Source organism: Grammomys surdaster, unplaced genomic scaffold (assembly GCF_004785775.1).
Source record: "Grammomys surdaster isolate TR1022 unplaced genomic scaffold, NIH_TR_1.0 126163, whole genome shotgun sequence".
Classification (NCBI taxonomy): Eukaryota; Metazoa; Chordata; class Mammalia; order Rodentia; family Muridae; genus Grammomys; species Grammomys surdaster.
In genome coordinates, this window is record NW_021620970.1 from 1,978,170 (window position 1) to 1,983,494 (window position 5,325).

The following is a 5,325-nucleotide window of genomic DNA, read 5'->3' on the forward strand; positions in this document are numbered from 1 at the left end:
GAGGTTAGAGCGTGGGAAGCAGATGCTCTAGGCTTTCAGCTGAGTCTCCCTACTAATGTTCACTCCTTAGCTTCCCTTTCTCTGAGCTCCACCAGGAAATGCACTGCCAATCCCTTTTTATTTGCTGCGTCCGAATGTTGATCCAGCTAAATTCTTCTGGTTTTGTTTCCAATCTGCTTGTATCTCTGTAGATTGCTTCAAATATCCTTAGCCTTTGTGTAGAATTTAATTCTTTTTAATAGTGTTCACCATGACACTAAAAGACAAAGACTCACTATTGAGACTTTTAGAAAGCTGTTTAATTCCCTCAGAATCACTACTCACGTGATAAACATCTTGAACAATTAAAGAAAATTGTTTTTAGAATGAAGATTATTCAGCTAAACACAAATCAAGCTTACAGATTTTTATCCCATTTGTTTTTCATTTTTGAGAATTGTATACATGTACACAATGGAATATGATTATATCTACCCCTACGTTCCCCCTCCAACTCCCTTCACGTCCTTTCCACCATGCCCCCTTCCAATGCATTTCTTTCTTTTTTTCTTATTTTCAAAATTACCTTTGTCTCCTATCTGTTATGGAAACGAATACGTTTTAAGTTAGTGAAAGCGTATTCAGAAATTAACCATTCTCCTTCGAGCTTAAAACTAGCATGTTGTTTGTGTTTTGCATTTCTAAGAAACACGATTTATCATGTGCTTTTATTCTTTCAATGTCTATGAGTTTCATCAGTGTTCAAAACATCTTTACCTGAGGTTTACTCCCTGTTTCTCTTAGTGCTATTCACGTGCTTAATAAATAATTGTGGATAAACATACGCAGCTTTGCCTCTTCCTCTGAGCCCTATGTCTTTCCTTTTTGAACACTAATATCATGCCACAGGAAACTGTTATTTTCTTCATCATAAGCCATAAAATACCTACATGCTCTCTTTTTTTTTTCTTCTGTCCTATGGCCCCTAGACACAGTAAATGAAACATCTGTTTTGTGAAATTATACTTTAGATTCTGTAGCCTACACTCTTGCTTCACTAGGAAACTTTTACTTTGTAGTTTTTACATCTTTATGTTATGGTATACCTTAAAGAATCTCCAGCAGAAAGTTACCAGAAAAAAACGTGTCTATGCTTTACTTCTTAGTTCTTGAATCTATCTGGTACTTCTTTCTTGCCCTTTTGATCCTGGAGTATAATTTAGGTCTAAATATGTACTCAGAGTTGTTGCAGAGGAAAACTGCTAGGAGAAGGACCAATCTTCTGCCAGACTCCTCTATGTGTCCAAATATTCAAACAATCTAGCTCTGACTGAAAGTTTAAAGCAGCAATGTGAAGACTACTAGGAGACATAAAGAAAAGTACCTCTACCATTAAAAGTACAGAAGCTTATTTATTATCTAGAGAAATTGCATTAGAATCTCATTCAAAAAATTATGTAACAGCCAAGAAAGTAAGTCAAATTATCATTATTATTATTATTATTATTATTATTATATACTTTTCCAAACAGGAAAATCCTTATAAATCTCAAGTCTTGGGTTCAATCCAAAATGTAGAAATATATATTTAAAAACATGATTAAATAAAGGAGCCTAGAATTTAAGCTACTCTACCAACAAATGTAGGATCTAACCTCAAGCCTGGTGTTTGACTATACAGGTGGATAGCCTATCAGAAAGATCCATGTGCTTTAAGGAATGAGTCACCAGTTAGAATGCACAAACTATTATTCCAAATATATTTATTTTCAAGAATCAATGGTGATTGTGTGTTAAAAGTAATTTGGGCTGGGTATTGTGGCTCATGCTTCTAATGCTAAAATCCAGGAGGCTAAACTAAAAGGATGACTGTGAGTTTGAGGACAGTATGGTATACAGAGTAAACTTCACTCATGTCATTTTGGGGTTAGAGTGAGACCCTATGTCAGGAAAAATGAAAAGAGAAAAATAGGTAGTTTGAATTTAAATGATAGCATTGCTTCCTCAAAGCTATAGGCTTCAGAACAACCACATTTCAAACTACTGTTGTCCTGTTGTTTTCTTTCTGGAAGATATAGTCCATGTTGAAGTCAAATTTTTTTTTGAAACCACAGATGACTTCAACTCCTAATTCTCCTGATTCTCCTTCCTGAGTGCTATGACAACAGTTTGGTCCAACAAGTCAAGCTGAAATATATTTTTTGAGGATCAACCATGAGTCCTCAAGCTTATGGTGGTCTGTGAATCAGATGTATTTTCTCTGCTACCTTGAATAGTCCCCATCAATCTTTCTAAGATCACTATCCACATGTTTTAATAACCTTTTACAATAATCTGTTTTTCAATTTCCTCTCCCATGTATGTATTATTTTATATTCTAATGTCAGGTTAATCATCCAAGAATATAATTACATGTCAGTAGTTATGCTTCTCAGAACACTGGCATGTCTCCCCATAGCACATTAAGTTCAAATTCATTCTCTTTATAAACTGGCCACATGAATCTTCCCATCCCTTGACTTAGTCTGCAATAAAAACACCCAAGTTCCTACTTCCTGAATGTGGTATTCTTTTTCCCATACTGATGGCTATCTTGCTATTCTTCCTACCAAGAATACTTACCTCTATCTTTTCCCAGACACTACTTTATGAACTCTTTGAGTGTAAATACCAATAACTTGTTCCTTATAAGTATTCTTTTTGGCTCCAAATAAGAATCCAATTAACTATTTGTGAACACATAAAAATTACATCTTTCTATTAATTACCAGAAATAGCACAAGTTTTATGGACAAACAGAAGGAATTGGGTTTAAATTTTGACCTGGTCAAACTTGGGTAGAATATAAAATTTCAGATGTCTATCTCTTTGCCTAGAAAACCACTGATTTTTTTTTTTTTTTTTGAGGATCAGTAGTCATCACTTAGATAGTTTTGCTCAGCCTCTGTCACATTTCAAAATTTCCACTCTTAATCCAAAGTTTAGACTCTGTCTTGAACTGTAGCTGGGTCAATGTTATCTATATATCATATGCTTTCTTTTGATGACTGAGAATATGATAATTATGTTTGCCTTATGAACCATCTTTGATTTTTGATACATAAACAGTTCTTTGGTTTTTATCTTTACACCCCAACTGAACATATATTTTATTATAGCAGAATTTTGGATAATATCCATGTTGGTGAAATGGAATTTCAAATCTCTAGTATCCCTTAGGAGAAATGACAAGAAACATGCTGTCTTTTTAGTTTCTAATAGGGGAATTGTTTAACTCACTTATATATTCTAATTATAATTTCTTACTTAAAACTTCATCAGATAAGGAATCTAATAAAACCTAAAATTCAATTAACATAGTTCAGAAAGTTCACAACTCAGATAGCCTTAAAACCATGAAAATAGACTCCATCTAGTAAATTCTGGTGTATTGTTAACTATGCTTTATCTTAACCTATGTCATGCCAACCACAGAGAACATGAAACAGTATACCAGAAGATCACTAAATTGACTATACTCAAAGGAATGTGAACATATTCCATGACAAATGTACCCTTTGATAGACTGAAGAAAAGCAGAATGTCATGAAGACTTCTAGTGAGATTAAATGATATTGCTATTACCCTCGTCATAGAACTATGAGACATTCTTAGTAATAATAAATATGAACATATATAATTATATATATTTACATATTATGTACATATGGCTACTACCATCATAGATATTTCTTCAGCCTTAGAATGGCTGTTTATAATGCACTAAAGAATAAGAATTCATCAAGTTTCAATTATTGAATTGAAGAACAGAAAATAGAGTTTGGAGCTGATCAAAAAGATTTCAAATTCACCCTTGCACATATTAAATTTGGAACAGGGCAGGAAAACACACATGTCCTCAGCAATTGTTCTTTCTGAGTCCTAAGCTCAGCAAGAAGTTTTGATTAGATAGGGAATAATCACCATAAATGTTGATTTACGTTTCCCACAGGAGAATCCTGAAACCAAAGAGAAAGACAAGAGTCCTCCATCAAACAAACATTTGGTCTTCAGGTCCAGGAAGAACACTAGTCAAAGGACAATCAAGGAGTCAGAGAACATGATGTTACAGAGAACAACAGAGCAATGAAGGAAGAGGTAACATCAGTGTTAAGTCATGGTGAGATTCTGGATGAGTTAAGTTCTGGAATGCTTCTATTATTCTTTAAATAAGGAAGATATGTCCAAGCTGTGATAAATCCAAAGTTTATGTTCTCTATAATAATACATATTTCATTAAATATAATTCACATGATGAAGTTTTGTTGTGAAGGGCACAATAAGGGGCATCAATAAAATTTTTTAAAAATGTTCTTCCTTCCTATGTTTGCAATATTTTCTATATTCTTTTCCTTATTGGTTCACTGATTGGGCAATGGTTAGCTTTTGATGGCTAATGAGAACTTCTTATCCAAAAGATGTATGACTGATATGTTTTTTGGTATGATTCTATTTCTGAGACTTCCCAGTAAGTACCCAAAAGAAGTTTGAAACAATTGTGCGTGTGTTTCCTTCTGAGAAATTGTTGTTAATCAACAATTGAAACTTAAAAGCTTCCTGTCTACTTTCTCTTTGTTACCCTGGGAAATCTAGTTATTCACATTAGCCTCGATGTATTTTATTCAACAACTAAATTTCTTAATAAATTGCCAGATTAAGGCAACTTAGAAAATAATTTAATGAAGCTCAGAAAATAAGTATAAATAATAGAAATGTTATGAAAAACGATCATATATTAATTGTATTTTTGGATTTTTATAGATATGTATTAAGAGAAATTTTAGATACAACATGGACATTCCATCACTCTCTTTGGGTTCTGTCCTAGTGGCACATGGGAGCATAGGACACCACCAGGTGATGTAAAGTCCCTTTCCACAATGTAAGAGATTAAGTTGGGCTTCTCTGATCCTGAATATTCCTACAAATTCTTAGAGTGCCTAGGAGGATGACTGAAGAGGAAACCATGCTGAAAACAAAAAAAAAAATGGAATTTTAGAAAAAAGCAATATACTAGGACTCCTGGTCATAAACATTTCTTTGACCCTCATGATATAGAATCATGAGAAATATTCTACTTAATGGAAAAGAAATCCACTTTTCTTCAGAGGATGACATGCGTTTCATCTCACCAATATGAAGAAAAACACAAAGTTAATTTTTTGATTCTTATGTTCTATAAACTATAGCTAATATTGCATGAAGGATCTCCCAAAAAGCTTACTTTATCAAAACACAATAAAATATTGCTTCAAAGAGTGTATGACATTTGACTTGATTATATTAATACTGTCTATAAGAAAAGAT

The 5,325-nt window shown here is 33.2% G+C and overlaps 1 non-coding gene across 1 annotated transcript; it reads left to right on the top strand.

The window, feature by feature from the left end:
• Positions 1–4,804: 4,804 nt before the first annotated feature.
• Positions 4,805–4,999, top strand: LOC114612534. The gene has a single exon (XR_003710039.1). It is a non-coding gene; the product is annotated as a small nucleolar RNA SNORA73 family (small nucleolar RNA).
• The last annotated feature ends 326 nt before the right edge of the window (positions 5,000–5,325 follow it).